This window comes from Perissodus microlepis, chromosome 20, assembly GCF_051167445.1.
Source record: "Perissodus microlepis isolate ML-2025 ecotype Zambia chromosome 20, ASM5116744v1, whole genome shotgun sequence".
Lineage (NCBI taxonomy): Eukaryota > Metazoa > Chordata > Actinopteri > Cichliformes > Cichlidae > Perissodus > Perissodus microlepis.
In genome coordinates, this window is record NC_140480.1 from 1,507,615 (window position 1) to 1,531,533 (window position 23,919).

General features: G+C 39.8%; 1 protein-coding gene across 1 annotated transcript in view; it reads right to left on the bottom strand.

Annotated features, from left to right (window-relative positions):
- The window catches only part of LOC146363726 (rho-related GTP-binding protein RhoA-D), a 19,103-nt gene extending 6,300 nt beyond the window's left edge, over positions 1-12,803 (bottom strand). The window contains exon 1 of the mRNA XM_084916236.1: positions 12,669-12,803. The gene's annotated coding sequence lies outside the window, so the exon portion shown is untranslated. The remainder of the gene's footprint in view (positions 1-12,668) is intronic.
- Between the last annotated feature and the right edge of the window lie 11,116 nt (positions 12,804-23,919).

Genomic DNA, 23,919 nt, shown 5'->3' on the forward strand with positions numbered 1-23,919 from the left:
GTGCCACAATCACATTTATAATGATCTTTAACATGTCACTTCTACATCCCTGTGGCCAAGTGATATACAGCTCACACTGGTTTGGTCTGACACCTCGATACTGCACACATTTCTCTTCTCATCTCTTCTCTCATATCCCTGAAAGGTATAGATTTGAGTGAAATGTGGCTAGTCAGAGACCAAGAGGGAGACACACACACACACACACACACACACACACACACACACACACACACACACACACACACACACACACACAGAGATCAATAGCCATCTCCCACGGGCTGACAATAATGGAGGGAAGGCAGCCGGAGATGAGACAACACACTGGCTGCCTGCCAGCAGCTTCAGCTTCCACCAGCCTCAAACTACCTGGACCAAGATTAGGATCAAAACCTCTGCAATCACTCAATCTCACACATTCACACAGTCACACACACACACACACACACACACACACACACACACACACACTATATAAGTAATAACTGATGAAAGATGTAGTAATATCTCCCAATTATTTAAAGTAGTCACTTGAGATGATGAACCAATAAAGAACTATCACCAGATCTCCTGATTGTTTCTGTTTTATGACCTGCAGCACTATTTATTTATTTATTTTTGCTGGTAAAAATTGAATGAATTCTACTTGCTCGACACCAAATATAATTTATAGTACCTGGTGAACACAGTCGGGAGTTTAGCTGTAAAGAGTCAGACATTTCCCTCAGGAGGCCAAACTAACAGGATGACCTTTGGACTTGGTGGAAGTTTTGTTAAACAACTGTTTTGCTACTTGAAAGGTGAGAATATCTCTGGGCTCGTTTCCTCTACTCCCAAACGACCAAACAAGGGATACGGCACACACAGGTAGAAATGAAAACTCGTGGTGATTAATGAGCAGAAATACACCTGAGCACATGTTTAAGCACTCATTAGCCTCTTTCAGACAGAAATGGTGGTCTGTGTGGCTAAAAAGACCCGCTTATGTTGCCTTTGCTCATTCATACCAAACCAAACAAAAACAGCATAATGCCACTACAGTGCGTGCTTTCACTTGGCATGCCAGCATCCCAGTATCAGAGGCATGACGCCCCAGTCCTTTGAGAAACAGGTCTGGGCGCTTGGCAGCCATCTTGAAATGCCTCTGGGTTTTTAAAGCTTAACGACGAGTGTGTGTGTGTGTGTTTGTGTGCGTCTGGGAGTGTTAATTAATACTCTGCTGATTATTTCTGCAAATTACTTTCCGTTGAAGTTCTTTACTTTTACCGCCATCTTCCTGTTGCAGGACGTTTCCGCAGACTTAAATGCCACACCTCTCATTATCTTTCACATGAGTGCCACCAGGAAAAGCCTGAGTGGAAAAGCCAGTGACTCATCATCACTACTAATCAAAAGTGCTATCAAATACTCATATCATTGAAAATAGAATAATAAACATAAAAAAAGTTGTTTCCTTAAAAATGTTCTGTGGGTGGAGCGCCGTGTCGTCGTGGACTCTAAACCTTCATAAAAGCTGAAACTAATATTTTCTAATAGCTTCTGAAAGCCTACTTACAATGAACCACTGACCCTGAACAAGCCTCCATCATGTCGTGGGCCTCAGTCACTCCTCCCCTCGTGAGAATAACAGCTACTAATTTTTACCACGAGAATAAAAAGACGATTGTTCCGTTTTCTTTTTTCTCCCACACATTAAATCAGGACAGTGTGTTGTCAGTTTGTCTCTTGAGAGAGCCACCTGTTCTCTCTGATAGCAGGCTGCTGCTCCCCCATACATCATACTGTCACTGCCAGAGGGAAGACACACAAACTCATCCAGAAACACATGCACACGTGACTTGGAGCTACAGCGCAGCCCCAGAAAGCTTCACAAAATGGGGCTAGTCCTGCAGATTTTGTGCTGTGATAAAATAATGCGGCATATTGATGATCGTGGCACTCAGAGCAGGCTCCCCACTGTGACAGTGGCAGCAAATGGTGCTTACTGGGGATAATGGCCCCTTTGCTTCGCATTAATGTGTCTGTGTGTGCATACTGTGCCAGGACAAGGACAGGAGCAGGCACTACAAGGGCTCGTTCCCTAAATAAGAGTTACATATCGGTGTGTTCCATTACCCTTAGATTGTGGATAGAAACAATTCACTTAAAACCCTCATACAATATTCATACCATACACGGTTATAAAATATTCACACATATAACATCTGCATTTTTTTCTCATGTATTATGCAAGATCAAAAGCAAATCAATGAACTAATACAACAGTAAGTAAACACTAATAACCAGATTGACCACAGGGGGAGTCTTCTCAGAGATAAGTAGTGAACTGAGGCTTCCTTCAGGAGGTAAGACAAGGAACTCTGATCAATTCATCTCACCCTAAAAAGTTATTTATGTCATCCTTACACATTTAAATAACCGCAAGCATAGCCTCTGCTATTATCAATCATCTTTCTCGTTTATCTTTTAGACTCCTTTAAGCGACTTCCTGGTAAGAACAACATGAGAGCAACTGATGCAGGAGAGGAAGAAGTGAAGCTTGTGGGACTTCACCAGTTTTGTTATTTACCATCATTCTTCCTCACTGAGTTTCTTCCACTGGGTCATTTTCAATAAGCTTTACTGGAAACGGAGCAAACAACCATTTTGTATTACAGTAGTAACATTGTCCATGCTGATCACTGCACAAAGGCCTCTCCCTGCTCCCGTATGGGTTCCTCCCATAGTTAAGCATGTTAGGTTAATTGGTGTACTGCTTGTAGCTTTGAATGTACACGTGGCTGCATTTAAAACACTTAAAAAACTACAATGATATAAAACCACAACATTAACCTCATAAAAAGCAATTGCAAGAAATCTCACCCTCAATCGCCTACAGTTTTATTGTAACACTCCATGTTATGCCACGTTCAAAAATCAGTAAGTGTGCCTTGGGTATGTCACATTTACAAGAATGGGATCCATGTGATGTCACAGTGGCCTTGCACCTTAAACACAAACATCAACTGTTAAGCTTTGGGTCCAAGTAAACTTTACGGCCATATTTGAGAAAATTCCACTCAAGGCGCCCTTCATATATCACGTTTACAAAACATGTGACCAATGTATGTCGAAATGCACTTGTGAATAACTGCACTGTAGCAAGCTCTGTGGTACTAAGATCACTGCTGAACAAGCTACACAGAGCCAAAGGCCGAGCTGAAGAAGAATGACAACATATCCTGAGTGATGAGCCATAGCGCACATGCAGCGACTGCCGAAGCACACGAGCCTCAAACGGGTCATATCAACGTGCGTGTTCACACGTGTCTTAGGATGAATGAGCCCCTCTTGCATAATATTTGCCCTGCGTGGAGTAGCAAAGGACAAAGTTCTCATTTCCCACACAAGCAGCACAGATGCCGTTTTCTCCCTCGTTTCTCCTCGCTGGCAGGTTGTGACTCATATCTGCAGGGGTAACACATTAGCCAGTCTTGTTCACTTCAGGTGGTGGGGGTAAAAAAACAAAAGAAAAACCCACAAAAATAGTCATGAAACACCAGGAGAATGACTAAGACTAAAAAAATAAATGAATTAAAAACAATCTTCCTCTTCTTGAAGTATGGGCTGACCTCTAATCACAAACTCAAGGCACTCAAACAACCCTACACATAGTACCTCATTTGATTTACTATCATGTACAGCAGAGGAGGGTGATTTAATGTTTTTATATTATTTTATTTGGTTCACGATCTCAATTATTTAATGAACTGCATGAATCTCATCAAGAAATCTATTACAACAACTTCCAAACGGCTCCAAATCAACAAAGCTAGATTATTTGTTGTGAAACAGTGAGGACAACACTAAATATAATGAAATGCAAAGTTGTAAGTTATTGAACTGAAGACAGTGTGGCAGCCAACAAAACAAGAGGGCAAACAAGTATTCTGAAAGACACGGACGCAGCAGAGATATTTCTGATCACAGCTTTCAGTGCGAAAGCAAAAAACCTTTTAGAAGGAATTTAATTTAGCTCATCATTCTTCACCAAAAGATCGTAATCATCTTCTGACCAGCTCACCCCAAACCTTTAAACAGCTTCTCTTCCAATAACACCTACCAGGCTTGGCTCAGTGTCACTGTTTTGGGGGTTTTCCATTTGGTGGTAGTACCTGGGACCAGGTTTCAATCAAGCTGAGTCGAGCTGAAAATGAGACATCAACAGACCGCATGCCACCGATTGGAAACACACAAACCAACACTGTGCTTCAATGATGAGGTGCAGACGTTACCATGGGTTTAGCAGACGGTATGCCATCACCTCCATGTCATCCATTGTTTGTTTTGTGTTGCATACAAATGACGTCACAGGATTTTTTTTGGGGCCTTGTTACTGTAATGATCCCACCCACATTGATGTGGTGCTCAACTGCAATGGAAAAGGACAGAGTACAGTAGAGCAGAGCCGAGTAGGTGCAAGTGGAAAAGAGGCATAGATGTCCCAGTGGATTTCAATTTCCTTCTCTTGATGTCTCGAGCGTGCCAGCTGCTGTATAACACCCTGCTGTGCTGTTGAAAAGCACAGCGCTGTGAGTGGGTGAAGCTGCATTTTGATTTTTGTTAACAGGCAGCTGTTTTGCGTAATTGGTACTGCGGAGTTCAACACCATCAGAGCTGATATGGGTTTAAAAAAAGCTTTTGTTTCCAGAGGAGCTTCGACTTTTAAATGACGACTATTTGAACATCAATATTTTATTCTTGCCACAACGAACATTTCTGTGTTCTACAAAACACATTACAAAAATCATCATAAACCACTTTAATGTCCATATAATGCTCATCGCCTGTGTATATTATGCAGCTTCTGATTCATTTGAGCAAATTCATTCACTCTGCCAATGTAGCCAAAAGACAACGAAGGGCTTTAACTTTACTAGACAATGATTAGTGCTGGATGACATGTCAGCATGCATTCTTACAATGGATTTTTGAAAGAGTAAAGTCTAAGACAATATCAGTTATATTGACATAGACTGGTGCTGTTACATAAAACTGCGGCAGCGTTTGCATCTCTACTTCAATAAACTCTTCGACTTATGCAACCCCACCCCCACTCTCAATCCTCGTCCTCTGCTGGGCATCTCTAGAGGAGATGCCCAGTGTGGGCGCAACAAAAAAATAATATCTCCAAGTTTGAAGATGTATGTTAACTTAATGATACAACAGAAAGTTCGTATAGACAACATACTGAGGAAAAAGTCACCCAGAGACAGCAGTTCTGCTTCTTATAAGTTTTATATTTCAGGCTTCGTTAGGTCTGAAGTTTAGAGATGTGGGCTGCACATTTTAAGCTATACAGCAGTTAGCTTGACAGTTAAACTGTTGAACATAAAATACATTAATCACATTTAATGTGTCACCAATACCTCAAGCAGAGGACGTGAGGAATGCACACGTTCACCTCCCCCTCAGAAACATGCCACAGGCATTATCGTGCCTTGTACATTCCTGTTAGTCATGTCGCCTGCCGGATGTCCTCCAAAATACTAGATCACAACTCAAACTGAAGACCCAGAGAGTACACAGGCCCAAACAGGCAAAACTGGGGTGATTCAGGACAAATCTGTGAATATGACTGAAGATCTGTACAAACAATCCCACTTTCCATCAGGTCTGACGCAGAAGCAGAAGGGCAGAAACATACTTGTTCTGAGTGCAAACAGAAAAATTTTAATTATCTGAGTGTCTGAACTTCCTGTTGTTCAGAGGTAGGGAGAGGATACTCAATCTCTCATCTTCACTTAAAGAGACTACCAGCATCTGACCAAAGGCGTGAAAAAATATAGAATTAGTTGATCATAAAATCATCATTTTACTCGTCAGCAAGTCCTCCGTGTGACCAGATTCATCTCCCATATTTTCCTTTTCCATGGAAAGCAGCACAGCGCACCCCTGCTACCTGTAAACTGACTGTACACTTCCAGGTGATGTATGAACAAACAGCTGTTAAAGAAAAATATTAACTGGGTATTAGCAGTTCACATTCTGACACAGTGGTTGGCCAAAGCTGCAAAGTGCATTCCATGCGATGATTAATGTCGGGTCACTAAGCGCTCACACAGCCCTGTCTGACTGTGTAAAAATGTGGGAATACATAAGCCATGAGGAATCTCTCACCTACTTTCAACACCCCTCACCCTTTTCTTCTGAACACACAACATCCCTCTACAGCATCTCTAACTTTCTTTCTGCCAGAAAACAGACAAACACATTTTCTAGGATCATTGATGTTTTTCAAGTCAATCTGAGGATTACTTTATTGATTAATTGTGTGATGTCTGAAATGTAAACATGAAATTAATGTGAACTGAAGTAAAAAATGACAGAGACAGCGAGAAACTTTGCGCTGCCACTGTGAAGACAAAACTAAGTTTCAGTGCAAAGGCGATCTGGGACTATCCGTCTACCTGCAGGGAGTGTATGCCATCGATGGAGACAGTGTACAAAGTATGTGGTACAACCAGTCTGTGGGCTACTCCTGTTTATGCTGCCATTGGATTGTCAACTAGCTGTCGAGAAGAGTGACGTTATAACATTACAAAGTGTTAAAAACAATCAAAAGTGTCTGCTGCAGCCACTGTCTACACTTTTTCAAGCTGTATTATTATGATTATCATTTTATTTTTTACATTTTTAAATATATTTTTAATCTTTAATAGGGTTTTTGTGCTTCTCCCATTCCTGGTGAAGTTGCATAGTCATCCACGACCAGTGCAGTTGGGATTTTGGAGGACTGCATGGCAGCACGTTTGCACTGGGTACAAACCTCTTTCTGTACACTGTCTTTGTGGAAACCGATATGCAAACAAACAACATTTTTGGTACTATAAATCACACATTAAGGAAAAGTACAAACAGGATTCAAAGGAACAAACAAAACTACAGCTACACTCCAAAACCTGGTGATCGTGGCTCAAGAGTTGGGAGTTCGTCTTGTAATCGGAAGGTTGCTGGTTCGAGCCCCGGCTTGGACAGTCTCGGTCGTTGTGTCCTTGGACAAGACACTTCACCCGTTGCGTACTGGTGGTGGTCAGAGGGCCCGGTGGCGCCAGTGTCCGGCAGTCTCGCCTCTGTCAGTGCGCCCCAGGGTGGCTGTGGCTACAATGTAGCTGCCATCACCAGTGTGTGAATGTGTGCGTGAAGGATGTGGATGACTGGTTGTGTAAAGCGCTTTGGGGTCCTTAGGGACTAGTAAAGCGCTATACAAATACAGGCCATTTACCATAATATTTAAGTCAATTAACCTGTTCTCATAAACAACAACTCAAAAATGAAAATGAAAGTCGATTAATTACCAATCCCTAAGTGGGGCCATGTATAACGCTGGTCAGCATTTTTCTTAAATTTCCTTAAACATTGTCATTAAAAAACATTTACATTATTTTTTGCCAATCAACTAATCTATAAATCAAATGTGACATACTGATTATGAACCAAAGCACTAACAAACAAAGTCTAAATTATTGGTAGACTAAATACAGCTGATATTTTGAACTGTGTCTTAAAAGCACTTTCAGTATCACAACTGGCAATTTCAGATTGGATATTTTCTTTTTTCATTAATCTGCTTTGATGAATTGCTTTGTTAAAACAAACCCACCTGTAATACCCAACATTCACATTCACCAAGCACCAAGAACAGATCATTATAATGAGCTCACTAAATTTGAGTGGTGTACTATAACAGGATGCCACTGTTTCAACAACTCAGATTGTGAAAATTCTTCCCACCTTGATATTCCATGATCGACTGCGAGTGATTTTATTGCGAAGTGGAAGTGTTAAGGAACAACAGCAACTCAGCCGTGAAGTGGCAGACCATCTGAACCATTCTTAACATCAGCACAAAAACATGTGCCACTTTATGGCACGGGTTTCCAGGATGAGTACCTCCTCTTGGTAAAATGTGAAGGCAGCCCCAGAACTTTTATCCCTCGAGTCCATGTAGTTCGTCAGTCATCCAGGTCACGGTAGTAAGAGCTAGGAAAGAAATTGACTGGACTTCTTTCAGTTTTGTAAAGACATTTTCCCCTCTCAGTTCTGAACTGAAGAAGCATCTTGTATTAGAGGTAAAATGTCTTCGTGTTGAGTCACTTTCCTTCCAAGCTACTTAGACTTTTATCTCTAGAGTATATCCTAATATACTGGTCAGCCAAGCTAACATTTTCAAGGTTGAATCAAACTTAAGAGCAGAAGTGACTGCTCAAGATCCAGGCCAGGGAAGGAGCTAAAGTCAGAGAACCTAGCTGGAGCCCAAAATAGGACAGAGCCATTGAGACTCACCCAACCCAATTTATCACAGTGCACACAACTCGGCTGAGAGCAGAGGACGAAAGAGAGAAATATCACACAGAATCATCCCTTCACCCGCCTCTTGGTTGCAGTACAAACAAAAGTCAGAAAGCTGGAGGGAGGAAAGCGAAGCACTGTGGTCAAAACTAGAACACGAGTTGCTGCAACAGCAAACGATATGGAGAAACTTAAAAGCATTAAAGTGCAGTAACGAGGCCTTTGATTAATATTCCATGAGTATAAAATAAACAAATCTTTGAATTAGTCATGGGCTGTCTTGGGAAAATAGCTAATCAGGACTTGGATAGAAATGAGGAATGCATTTTCGCTTTCCAAGATTATAAAGTGTGCATATGCACAGACACGCACCACCTCAGCTCGGCGTGGTGAAGGAACCGACTTGATTGCACCCTGTTCCTAACTCTGTTTGCTCTTTTAGCTCCTCTTTTCTACCCATCCTCCTCCAGGCTCTTGTTCTCAGTCAGCCCTCATCTCATCCCATCCCTCGCGTTCTCCCTCTCTGTGTTGCAGTGTGATGTCACCGTCAGGGAGCTAATGTTGCATATCCTTAGGGCGCCGCATCCCTGCTTCTTTCTGATTCACACACACAGCACAAATGAAATCTGAAAACGAAAGCTGACACACATGTGCACAGCCTGTATGGAGTCAATCCTCCAACTGTGTCTCTCATCTGTCCTGTCAGCCTGTGAAGCTGTGTGAGAAGCGAGTGCATTTTATCGAATCTAGCACTGAATCCTCTGAAATAGCTCATCAAATCTTATTAGGTTTAGCCATCAACAGTTGGAAGTAATTGAGGGCGAAAAGAACTACAAACCAACTACAAAGGCATGATCTTTAGTGGCTGACAAGAATAATCAAAAACATTTTTTTACACTGTCTGAAAAGATGTATCCAGTTAATAGCTGCAGTCCAATTAGGCTAAAAACTGAAGCGCCAATTGCACAACTATTAGGATTGAAAGAATATAAACTGAGGGTTGCAAAGAACAATTATGTTCATTATTGATTTTCAAGATTAGTCCATATTTTTTTTGGCAATGCAGTGTAAAGAGGACTTCTTTTAATGCAGTCAGTACTACATAAGACGGGGAAAAAACCCCCAGCAGAAATCAAAACTGATAACTGGTGACACCAACTGAAAGCATTTACCAAAGAGCAGCCAAACTTTCTGCTGGAGCAAATACAGTGTCGATCCAAGCAATTTCCCAAAGGGAATCTTGACTTAACATGGAACAGGCTACAAGAGTCTGAGAGAGCAGTACTTCTGAAGTCTGTCAGAAGAAAAAAAATGTTTACATTATCCTTTTAAGGCTTCCTGAAACCTCAAACCCCAAGATCCAAACAGGAAACACTCCCAGACTTTTTTTTCTCTTTTTTTGTCTGCATGCTGCCCATGTGTGGTACACCCCACATCCAACGGATGCAATCTTCCATGCAGCCATGCTTGTCGATTGCAGACAAATGACTAGAAAACTGAAAAACACGTGTGCCTAAAGGGATTTTTTTTCATCAGTGTGTAAAACAAGCTCCAGTTTGATCAGTTTCCAGAAAGACTGGCTTTCTTAGGAATGGACCACCTAATGGAAGGTGGTCCATTCTAATACTTTGAAGATCTATAAGCACATCAGCTGATAAACACCTATGGTTTTAACAACCTTCTAACTCCCCATAGAAAGGAAAAGAGATCAAATCTCAGCACTCAAATCTAAACAAACCCTCCCATTTTTTAGCACCAACTTCCTAAATCTTTGCGTTTTACGTTGTTATCGAGTGCTAGTAGTGTGCTTCCTAAAGGTTAGGTGGCCGCAATCAATCGTTGAAAAGTAAAAATACAGCAGAGCAGGTCAGTCAAATGCCAAGAGGAACAAAACGAGGTGCAAACACCAGGGTGAAAGGACCTCTGGCTATAAAGGCATACATGCAGCTTTTGATCCACATTAGTCTTTCATGAAAGCTTTCATGACCTACAAAGCTATTCAGCTGTCTGTCTGGCCTCAATACTGGAAAAAGAAGAGAAAAGGTCACATACTAAAAAAAATAAATAATAAATGGATCTTTGGCAGTTCCATCAGTTGGAGACAGTCTTATTTTTATAGGAAATACAAAATAAACAAAGTCCTCTGTAAGTATTTTAGGACAACTTAAATCCTATACACAGAACAAGGCCTGTTCCAGTAATAGTTAAGGCCTAATGGACGTGTAGTTGTCCATTTGTTTTTTACTCCCCCTCAAGTCGAGCTTTTCTGCCGTAAACAAAACTGATGAGCGACTGCAGGAAATGTGGAATTTTCTCATTGGCTAATGATTTGCGACTAATCCTCACTTGCGACTGTAATAACGACCATATTATCCAACCCATTTTTTTTTATTCAGTATAAAATGAAACTAGCAACCAAGACCATAAAGATAAGAAAAGTGTTAACTGAGGTCACATGTGAAGGGAGCCGAGGACTTATTTCCCATAGATGTCTATACAACCGAAAGTCTCTCTGCAGCCAGAAGAGTCGCCCCCTGCTCACTATGAAACCCCCCCAAAAAAGACAGTTCAAGGCACTTCTCAAACCCAGAAGCGATATCCCTCTTTTACACTGTCTATGCTTCTGATTAATAAGTGGATTGGGTAACCAGTCGATCAACAGAAAATTAATTAGCAGCTAAGTTTGATTTATCATCCTCATTCAAGCAAAAACAATAAGCATCAACATGGCTCTTTGCATGCAACACTTTACAGACCAAACGATTAATCAAGAAAATAACTCTCAGCTTAATCAGTAATGAAAATACCGCTAAGGATGCCTTTACTGCCTTTGCCTTTGTAGCTGGTTATTATATTTACACTGCTTAAACTCTTTGTGGAATCTTTGCTGTGATTAATGATGCAATATAAACAGTAAGAAATATGTGTAATCTGGGTTATCATGTTTATCCAGCGCATTATCGGAAAACCTTGCAATGCATTAATTAATGCTATGTTTTAACTTCATAATATCTGTATGGATTCTGTGTGTGTGTGTGTGTGTGTGTGTGTGTGTGTGTGTGTGTGTGTGTGTGTGTGTGTACTCTTTCCCGTGTGCATTCAATAGTATATCCACTCCATCGTCTACAACAATATCCCTACTTTTTCAGCCCTAACACTGTGGATTACATCTCGTCACACAGCCACATCCTTTAATACCTCATATCGGGGATTTCCTTTACATTTCCCTGCACTGCACTGATTTTGTTTTGCTTGTTACACTGGGCAACACTTTCACTTCTGTCCACTACCTGCTGGGTCAGCAGTTCTGCTAAAAAAAAAAAAAGCATATATATATATATATATTACATCATTCTTCCACAAAAATATTTATGTTGCAATCACACACGCGCGCGCAGTGGACAAACCGAGAAGACCCGTTTTCGAGGACTCTTCACGTGCAACATCCTGAGTGTGCGCGTCAGCCTCGAAAGATGGGAGCAGCTGAGTTGAAGAATAGCAGAGTTTTGCAGATTTGACTCTGGCGCAGTCCCAAATACCGGCAGTGCAGTTTTGTTATGGTGAACATGCCAAGACAAGGGAACAAGTCGCTATTGAGATGTGAGGGTCTGCGCTACAGAAGCCGAGCAGCACAACAAGGGTGTGGTGACTGCCAGAGAGGAATTTCCTCGGGACAGACGAATGTAGTCTTTTGGGGTTTTTTTTTAACAGTTTGGGTTTTTATTTTAGTTCAGGTGAAAAGGACAGACTTCTGTCACCAAATAATAATAATTACATTTTTTAAAAAGCCACACAGTCGGTATCATGTATTCGAATAATTGAGCTTTCCGAGTATTCCTGCCTAAAAGAAATAAAGAAAAAACAAAAAAACATTTTGTTCCAGCTTACTGGACAAACAGGTTCTCAAACAGAAAGAAGTTTTTCACAGCAATTAAAGACTGGCTCTAAGGCTCCACAGTTAAAGTCCATTTAGTTCAATTGCGCAAGTATCGAGTGGGTAGAAAGGCAACAACAACATCTTCTTTAGGATATGGTTGGAGAAAAACAAACAGGTGTGTCCTCCGTGTGCCCTTCTCCTTTGCCCCATTTTAAACATAATAATAATAACAATAATAAACGAACAATAATAACCTTAACGACTGCTGGAAAACTTCTAAACAAGTAACAGGTTTCAACTCACCGAGGTGCTGCTGGAATCTTAAATAACTAAGGTTATCTATCCACTCGAAGGGGTGCTGCTTAACTACTTTTCCTTTTAGTCTCAAGCGCTTTATTCACTCTACACGGCCCTCGGAGCTCCAGCCGAATAAGTATAGAAGCATTTATTTCCTTACCTCTCTCTCAGACGTATCCTCTCAAAGTAGCGAAGAGCTCCGTGTTTCCCCTCCTGTGGTCGCCCTTTTTCCTGAGGAGCCGTAATCAGAGTGAACGGCCGAGAAGCAGCCTACAGATAACTGACTAGACCCTCCCTCTCAGGTGCATTCAAAGACCGCTCGGAGACTCAAAGTTCTTCGTTTCTTAACTGAGTTTTGGTTTCAGGTTCAGGAGTGTTTCGACTACCTGCTATTTTGTCAACAAGCTTGTTTTCGCCACTTGAAAAACAAAAGCAAACTATAACTATCATAATTATGTATAATTATCACAAATTTGTCACAAAATCGACTGTCTAACTAAAGGTTCTGAGAAAATAAGACGAATGGGAAGAGCAAATTGAAATTTTGAGTTATAAGTTAGAAACTTTGAATTAATGACTTGAAATTTTGACTTATGGGTGGCAAAACAAACAAACAAACAAACAAACAAACACGCACACACATACATATACACTGATATGCACACACTCATCCCCCCTCCCTTTCCAAACGCCTTCGATGCTTGTTCCCTCCTGGGAACTCGGTGGGTCTGAGCCCGCGCTGGAATGGTAGCGCTGGGCAGGGTGGCTGCTGTGTTTGCTTCGGATTACTCCTCACCCCCCACCCGACCCTGTGGCTGGTCACGTGTTCCATAATGTTGTGCTGTGGACATTTATGTGCTTTTTTGTGCAGAGGAGTTTTTTTGTTTCCCGTTCTCATGCTGTCCTCCCAGGAGCCCAGCATGAGTAGAGGTCTCTTTTTTTCCTCTTGTACTTTCCCATTGTAGTGTATATTTCAGTGTTTTCTTTTCTGTAACGCTACCGATCTCCGACCTGTATCCCCATGTGATGTCTGTGTTGTGTGTGTAAAGTCGGGGGGGGGGGCCTATTTCACTGATGGGCAACCTGCACGTGGCGAATAAAGCCTTGATTGATTGACTGATTGATTGACAAACAAACAAACAAACAAACAAACAAACAAACAAACAAACAAACAAACAAACAAACAAACAAACAAACAAACAAACAGGAAAGCTTCTGGTGGAAACAACTTTCCACAATTTTGTGTGTAAGACAGTAGAAATGCCATTCCCATTGTTTCTTCTTTTATTTAGTAGATGGTAAAGAACAGCATGAAATTCTCACATCAGAGATTCTAAAATGTTTACAATTTTTGCACTGGAATGAAGATGCAATATAAAATTCTTATAAATTTACAAACTACACCATTTGGCAATGCAGGCAAAAGCCAAATCTTATACAATGTGTCAACGTATACTCCATGCAACATAAAACTCAATGTGGCTGCCCCTATTTTCAGATGTGAACAAGCAATGATGCAAGCTGTATTAGTGGTTCTCATCACTTTACTGTACTGCAAAAAACTAAACAAAAACAAAACCTCTTGCATCCCTTTGGCGAAAATAAGACACTTTCGGCAGAGAGTGAGACACTGCATTCTTCTCCCAATGCACTCAATCTGAGCTTAAAAAAGTCGAACTGCACTTAAACATCGCACAGTGTTTTCGGGTGCCACCGCCTGCACGCTATTGGCTGAACGGATTTAACCGTTAAATTGGCCCTCCCCTTTACGGTTAAAGAATAATGACATCATTTATATAAAGATTTTGTTTTCTCGTTTGTTTTTTATGGATATATTAAGTCTTCATTTTAATCTGTTGTCATCATTATTATGTCCCCTCTGGTGCAGTCTAAGAAAATGGACTTTGACCCAAGTTATTTTCTCCCACAGTGCAACAGGAAATCACACAAGAGGGATTTAAGCTTTTTAACATGCCATTCCCTCAGTGAGGTCGCAAGTTCATTCACCCCAGGGTGCAGTACGCTGTGAAAACACAGCACGAGCTCCGGGGTAGGGTGAACATTTCACCTACAGTATGAGCATTATTAAGCCACAATAGCCTATTATGAGCACTCACAATCATATCATAACAGTTCTTTAAAAGTCACATTAGGGAGTTTAATGGTACCCAAAGAGAAATAGCTGGAAGCAAATTTCTGGTGCATTAGTGTAAAAAACAAAGACTTAGTTGTTGAAACGTTGGAACCACAAGCCTCAACAAGATGCAGTATGTAATCTGGACAGCTCTCTGCAGTTTCCATGGTAATACCCACATACTGTAGTTTCAAGTATAACGGTACACATTGGCACCTCCCCGTGCCACAGAGTACTGATGCTATTTCTGTAGGTTGTCCGGAAGGGGAGCTGCTGCTGGCTGATGTGTGATTACATGAGGAAGATGAGTATTTGAGATGGAGCCACAGGAAAGGAAAGCTGCAAACAGATTTACATGTTTGCCTCCAGCTGTTTCTCCACAAACTGCTATTATGACCCATGCTAAATGGTTCATCTTGTAGTGTAATGTCTTTTGAGATGATGGCGCTTTGGATGCAGCAGTCTAGTGCTGAGAGCACCCCCCCCCCCCCCCCCCCCTTTTTTTTTTTTGAATAGGCACACCCAAAGTCTGGTAGGATCTAAGGGAATCAAAGATTTGCCGTTTTAAAGCTTAAAGTCAAGTCATTTGACTGGTGAACTAAATTTGCTCAGATCTTTTATTTAGTGTGAGTTCGTGTTGTTAATTCGCTTTGACAGAGCTAAGTTTGGACATTTAAAATACCTTTATACCCCTGCCAGACTATAAACTGCTCCATAAAACAGAAAGATGCTTTATAGTTTGCAGTAAATCATGAGGCATATTTCTTTGGATTAATCGTGATAACTGACCCTCCATTTAACAACTGAGAGCCAAAGTCACAACATCGACAAGCTTCAGAGGCGTGACAGAATTTTGACCTCTGCATCTAGAAGCACTTCTTTATTTTTTAAATGTGACAGCAAAAAAAAAAAAAAAAAAAAGGAAAAGAAAGAGAAAAAAAAAGAACTAGCAGCAACTCAAATAAAACATGTCAACATTAACAACAAGGCTATAAAAACTCTGTTCTCTAAACACTGGCAGGATCTACTGGCTGCAATAAAATAAATATTGAGTATTCATTGTTGTTATGGACCCGAAATAATCACTGAACAGTGGTATGGATTATAATTGGTGTTTCCAGGATTTAATGCCACTGCTGAGTCTGACCAAAATACAGAAAAAAGTAAAACAATTACATTAAAGGACATTCTGAGCAATGATCCCAGAGTGTGTCTGACACTTAATGGTAATCTTAATGCCCTTTACACTGGTGTATGTGTGTGTGTGTGTGATTCCAATGCGTCGTCTTTAAATGTGCTTTAAATAAATTTGGATTGGAAAGGGAGTGAAAGAAAAGCCAAAGGAAAACTTCTGCTTTTGTGTGTGTTTTTGTGATGAACAGTCAAGACACACATCTTGTGTCAGACAATAAAACAACAAGCCTGAGCTGAGCTTCATCTGCAGTGTCCAGTATCACCAGCATAGATTGTTGCTCAGTCTGAATGACACAAAGGGGAAAATCTAACCACAGTACTAATAGTTAGCTCATACATTGTCACTAAAGGTCATTAATTTGGCCAAAACTGCTGTCATGACACTGATAATTACACGTCTTATGTTATTACAGTTGCATCACCGTCTACTTGACCCTCTGGGTCGTGAGCCAGCTTCCATAGGTTACATGCAGATTTCAGTCTTTCTTGTACCAACAAGAACCAAGTTACACAAGTCATGAACTGTTTGAATGTTAAATGAAATTACACTTTGTAATGTTGCATGAAGAAGCAAACTGTAAAATGTAAACTCATACAGAACAGTGCCGATAGTAGATTAATCAATGCTAGCACATCACCATTATACAGTTTTATAGTCTGTGTTAACCAACAGCTGGACCGTGCTTCAAACATAACAGTGAAATATCATCAGATGAAGGTAAATCTGCTGGTGCGATATGAGCAGACATGCTGTTATTCATTTGGAGCTATGTTAGTGTCCACCTGGTGAATGTAAATGCAGTGGCTGTTGCTTCTCGCTCTCAGCTCGTGAGGGAAACATCTGGTTGTGATAATAATTTTATGATGTTGTGAGATTTTGTTCAGTCGTAATTCACAGCGATATGCCCATAAAAATCTAAATATGACAGCAAAGATTTGAATTAAATGAAAAGGACACAGGTGATTGGCAGTATAGCCGACGATTTTGCAGAAAAACAGAAAACACTGAAGAAAAACGAGAAAAAAAAGACAAAACATGTTTTAAAAACAAGAAGAAGCACTCTTTACGTTCGCCAAGGCAGCTCACCCTCTGACCAGTATCTACTTTTAAGTGAACAGTATGGTATTTTGCATATGTGCAAAAGTTTATAGTACAGTAAAAATAACGCATTCTGGGGTCAACTTGAAAGAAATGTAGATGTGAAATGTAGATGAAAGGTCAAATGTGCTGTGATATTAACTATAATGTGTTTATGCAAGTTCAACCTTACTTGTAATAGTTCAAAAGTAACCTTATATTTAGAAACCTCATGTTCCATTTCCTGTATGTTCATATGATGTCAATACAAACAGTAAGAAACATAGTTTTAATAAATAGCTCCATATGGGATTATTATCACTTTGACCTTCAGATCAGTCTATTGACCTTACAGGAGACGTCAGAGGTCAAACGTGATGTAATTTTTAAATCTTCAAATGATACTATTTACATGTTGACATCACACACCACACTTGTAAGAATCATAGCTTCTAACTTATTGTCAATTTTTGACCAATAAATCACTGAGCTGACCATGAAGACCATGGTGAATGTAAATTAAATTTTAACATGAGCCCGCTCTACACACACGGTTTTATCAGAATTCATTCAAAACCCTTTGAGCTCTATTTTGTTTATAGAAATAATTATAATTATACCTCAGTTTTATATGTGATCATGGCCTTACTGTTAAAGTATTCAACAAGTTACTTTTGCAAATATACATATTTTTAATCATTTTTTCTGACGCCTGTATTTATAACATACCTTTTACACTTAGTTCACTTTTCACCTCTCTTATTTCTAAAATCCACTGAATCCAGTCTGGAAGTACATTATGTTTGTGCTTTGTACATCACCAGTGCAGTATTGGCATAAACTAAATCATAAAAATTGTACGCACATAGTTTAATAAATAGCCTTTTGGTTGGTTTATTTATACTGTAATTATTCCAGTAATTTATTTATAGTTCTTATAGTTTTCTCCTGCAGCATAAACATTGGATTAGTGTTTGTTTTCTATGCATTTCCCCAAACCTCCATACAGTAGGTAATGTATGGGGCTATTAGGGAACAATTTTACTTTATGGTTCTTTTGTTGCTGTGATTCCACTATAGTCACCATCTAATTAAAAGCTATGAAAATCTGTAGCTATCTGTGTGCTAAGCAGATAGTGTTCATTGGGTTTTTAAGCTGCCTACACAACTGAAAATTATGAAACCAAACATTAAAGTGGAAGAGAAGAGAAGCCAAACACTGAGCTGAAATGTAATGCAGATTCTTTTACTACTTTTCAAATGCTCACATTATTCTCACGCTATAATTTTTCATACTTTGTTGCTATTAAAAAGAAAGCAATTAAAGATGATCTAATGTTTCCAGAGTCGTTGGCTCTGTAAAATAAATGCTGGGCAGTATAACTTTCCTCATATTTTGAAACTAAAAACTAAATCATGGAGCAGTGCAGTATCCTGTGTGTGTGACATACAAAATTATAGAAAGAATAAACCGCCATCAACACAGTTGTAGATGCACCAACAAAACAGATAAAAATGTAGGCGTGTAAGAGGTTTTTTTGTTTCTTTTTGCTTCTACTTGCAAGCCTCTTTTATTAAAGCAATTTTAAGAGATTAGCTTGTGTGATATTGTTTAAACTGCCTCTTTTATCAATTTATCAAAGCTTAGATAATCTAGTATCGTGGTTATACAGTACCTTCACCCCAGGACACGACATTGAAAGTCAATGAAAATCTCTGTGAAGCCAAAAACTTGGCATCTTTTTCCCACGCGGGGCAGCACGGATCAGTGAACACAGAAAACAAGGGAACAAGCTTGAGGCTGCTGTGAACTACTGAGTCACCCAACATGTCCCTGGGGAAGTTTACTCATGAGAGTGGAGCTCAGCTAGACGTCCTCGCTTCACCCTTTCAGCTCTATGGCTGCTGAAATGTGAGGACACACTGACACCCAGTGGTGTTAGAGACGTGGCGCAACAGGCATGCATATCAGTGTGTTAGAAGATCTTGACGGAGCAGTGAGGCACACCGATGACAAAAGACAGACGGGAATTTCATCAGCTCTAGTTTGATGCGACTTTTTATGGTTTTGCTTGGCTGCCACTGATCTCATAAAACAACCACCTGACATGGTGATAGAAGAAAAAGTGAGCCCATACTGGTCTATGCTTATCAGAAATGCTGTGGGGGGGGAGGGGGGGGGGGGGGCAGCACATTACAACTTGAAACAGACTGTGGCTTGTGATAGTAAACCAAATATTTTCGTTTTTTCACAATTCTGATCAGACAAAACCAGATTTGTGAAAATGACTCACTATGGAATTTAAACAAACATTGTTCACAGTGTTTGAGACCAAAAACCTGATCAGAGTAATCAGAAAATATACACGTGACACATCAATAATAAAAGGAAATATTGGGTGCATATTTATGAAGACATATTTATCCTTTATGTGCTTTATCAGACTTTATCATGAAATAACTTTATCATGCATCTATGATTTGATCCTTTTTTTAATCTATATGGCATCAACAGTGATCAACCTCTGTAAAAAAAGTGTATACAGGTCTGACCACCAGAGGGCCTTCAATTCCAACATTTAGATATTAAACTGAGCCCTTCTGTATGGATTTTTCTCTTCATGATTGCTTAACATTACACACACACACACATATATATATATGTATATATATATATATATATATATATATATATATATATGTATATATATATATATATATACATATACCACCACTGCCTACTTTTCCTGTTCAGTTAAGCCTTCAGAAGATAACTTTAGGATTTTTAAACTGGGCCAGATTCGACAGAAAGGGATTGTATTTCTCTGTAAGATGACATTTTTAACCACCGATCTCGTCTGCCTCCTCCTACTCCTGCTTAGAGCTGACTTTTCTTCAAAATACTGCTATTAGTAGCAGTGAATGTGGGCTCGCTGGTTCTTTCCTCTCTAAAGTGTCTTTTATCTTGGCTCCCTCTGGTGTCTTTTCCTCAGTAAGCTGGAGTCAGTTGAGTAAAAGACACTACTGGGAACCCAGAAAGAGTGGGTAAAAATTCCCCCTGCTGCCTCTCATATAAAATGCTCCCAAATTGCAACCAATGGTCTGCGCAGCTTATCATTAATCATTAGCAGATCTTGTCATCAGGGGAAAATGAGGAGGTCAGAGAGAAGAGGGGTGAGCAGGTGGAAGAGCAAGAGTGAGTGGGGGGGGGGCTGAGATGGATGAATGAATTCAGTGTAGCCCCACTGGCGGCGTACACAAACAGACTAGATTGTTTCAGTGGTCGTGCTTTGCACAGTGATGTCCCTGCAGAAGCACATCTGTATGAAGAATGGGATGTTGTGTGACTATCGGGCAATTTAAACCTGTGCGAACGTGCATCCAGGACGGACAAACTCCTTGTTGGGGGGGGGTTTAAAAAAGATTGCCACCCTCTTGTAAGGATTTACGGGGATGAGAGCAGCGCAACATAAAAACGAGAAATTGAGGAGACAATAGAAGTTTTATCCTATTTCACATGGGCCAGATATCCAGCTGTGCTGCTCAAATATGTAAAGCCAAAGGGGCGCGTCCCTGCTTGTGTTTGTGTCAGACCCTCTAATCCAGCTTATATACACAGGGCCACAGTGTACCAGGGTGTTAAATCCAACAATGGGTTATGGGCACAATATCTTTTAATACTTTTCAATGCAAGTGGAAGAACATTCTGGAACAATAATACACGTATGTATATATGCATCTGCAGAAAACTTTTCTCTTCAACCTCCAAATTGAGCCCTTTCTGTCTGATCCCATCCTGATAAGAACTAAAGCTGTTTATGAGATTTAGAGGAGGAAAGAGGGAGAATAAGGCTGTGAGAGAGAAAGACAAAAAAACAACTGAGAACTAGAGAGGATTAAAAAAGATTGAGAGAAGGAGCACGAGATATTCCTGTCCCTGAACTGGTAGTGCAAAACAGCATAATCCCAGATTTTTATGGGCACTATTTTTGCTGGAAAGCTTTTGGATTATGAGTGGCTGTTGCTTTATATCGCCTGTATGTCATTGTGTAAACATGATCCCACGGCCCTGCTGCTCAGATGAGGGAAGCTAAGAGACCGAATACAAGTGTAAACTAGGCAAATGACAGGAGAGGAGTTTTCCTAAGGTTTTTTATTTTATTTATCAAGAATGAAGCTAAGACATCTCTTAGACATAATTTCTGTTTTCCACATTACTGATCCTCTGTAGTTTTAAAAGCAACCTTTCTTCAAATGTATGTGTGTTTGGGATTTCACAGGCACTGTGACGGCCAGAATGGCTCATAAAGTTGTGACATAATCTCCACCTTGATCACTGAATATTTTAAAAAGTCATGGAAACAAGTCTCGTTGCACCATCTCTTGTTGCACTGCGAGAGCTTTCCAGCTGGTGTGCATATCATCACACATGTATGGGATAACTGACTCCCATCCACACATGGGTATCCGATAAATTAAAGGCTCATCACACTGAGTCACACCCTTTTTCTAGAGGAGCCGGGGTGCTTACAAAAATGGTGTCGCCTAATTTCTAAACTAAAACATGTCATTGTTTTGTGTCATCCTTATCATGGTTGATAGAGGTAAGGCAGCAGTTATCCACAGTTTTATGTTAGCAATGTATCAAAACATCAATCCAGAGACAATTAGGCACCTACAGAAAATTATTAAATAATTGCACAGTTCTCCTACAGGGATTTAGAGTGAGTTTGAACCAGTTGTTTACTCTGATGGCTCTAATAATATTGTTTTCAGACACATCAGTTAGGTATTCTCAACAAAAAAGGGGCTTAAAAGCCGCTGCAACCTACTTGCCCAGATATAAATGGAAGACACACAGATAATAACCAGGTGATAAAGATATCAAAGCATTTGCTGTAGCAACAGAAGGGCTTAGTATTATCATTGGGAATTAGTTGAGGTCAAACAGAATGCCAAAGGGTGAATACATTAGATTTACCAGGTAGTCAGAAACACAGCTGCAATGTTACTGAAAGTTTCTCAGTAGTGTATTTACTGTAATGAAAAAACTTGTTGATTACTGGTTGACCAAATTAACTTAAAGGTACAGTAAATCATTTTGTGAGTTGGATTAATGGGAAAAAAATACTGTAGTCATAAATATACATTAATTTGTATGTAATTACATCTTCCATTAAACTGATGGATTCTCATAAACTTTGAATTAATCCATTAAAAATACATAGGAGCAGGCGCCGGTTTGTGGTGACTGTAACGTTGTCCCACCACCCTGCCACATACATACTACGCCAAAGGTGGAGGAGAGAACTTGTTCACATGTTGTGGAGGCAAAAATGTAACTTATTTATGCAGCTGCAGAATCAAGATAAAGTATGAGGAAACATACCTATGTTTTATTTTTGAGTCTCCTTCAACAATGAAGCAAAAACGTCAGGAAAGAGACAACATCTGAATAAAACGTAATCCGGTTCTTCCTCATGTCAAGTCTCACAGACATACGACCCTCCTGTGTCGGAATAGCTGACAAAATGCCAGCTAAACAATAACAACACTAGTTATTTATAAGTTAACGCTATGTTAAGCTCAATTATCCAAAAAAATCATGCTTTCCATCTGATAAACAGTTTGATGACATCCTCACTTCATATAAAAGTTTATTTGCTAAGTATCCAAGTCCAACAATATCTTCTAAGAAAGTTTCACTAACAGAGGCTAACAGCAGAAAAGTTCAACAACTCCCCTCTGTATGCTGTCATCAAGCTAAAGTGAACTTCATTGACTCACTGATTCATATCGCACTACTTTCATAAAGTTTTACAGCTCTCCCCCAAGTAAATTTAGGTTGTTCCAGATTAAGTCAGCAGTCAGATTTTCTGAATTCCCAGTTTGCATTTTTGGAATTTCAGAATTTTCAATTTCTTTTAATTAGGTTTATGAAACAGTTTATGAAACTGTCAAACTTTTGATCTGTCCTGCCTCTGCTGTGTATTTGAGATTTACTAAATAAGCCTTAATGCAGGGAAATGACCAGGCATTGTCTTCTCGACTTTACTGTTTGAATGCATTAACTTGGGAGTGTTTCTGACATCCAACCTGTGAGGTAACTGAAATGTGGCGATAGATGTTCAAGTTTCTCACTGGGCACGGCGTAAACAGTGGACTGACAGAGTGTCCAGACAGCAAAAGGCAACTGTCTGGTATCTGGATGAACTCACTACAGATGAAGTGTGAGTTCTTTTGTTGTTTAAGGGATAAAAAACATGAAATAATGCAAAATATTTAATTGACACATTCATTTTTTCTTATAGTGTGCATAAATTATTATGTTTATTTTTAGGTTTTTTTTACACAAACAGTAGAATGAACATGCTGGCCAGTCAAGGTACAGTCTAGATTTCATGTTTAAGACATGATTGGCCGACAGAGACCACTGAAGGATTATGGACTTGAATTGTGACGGGTAAAAAAATCTGAATTCAGTTGATTGTAATCTGCAATCTAGCAGTGAGATTTTACACACTGTAACTGTAAAAGTACAGTTATATCATGTTGTATTCATTATTGTTACTACTTACCTGATGGCATGTGGCCAAAAAATAAAATACCCGATTAAGGCAAAAGGAGATTGGTTAAAAATAAATGATTGCAAACTGCATGTTGGAAGAAGAATGTGGACTAACGTCTTTTTTATGCTCATTCTTAGAAAACATCAAACTACTCTAGATCTGGCTCATCCGTCAAAGAGCCTTCTGTTTAAGGACACAGAAATGAATGCTGTTTTATTTCTGTAGAGGACAAACTGTCCCTGCATGCTACCAGCACCAGAACAGAAGAGAAAACAACATCAAGTGATGCCACAGCTCTCTGTATTCCCTCCCTAGAAATACAATGGGTGATCTGTTTGTTGTGCTTATCAAAGTCTGGAATATGGAAAGGTTACAGCATATGTATAAAACTGGATTTTATTATGGATTGTGGTTTCTTAGTCCTTTGACATCATCT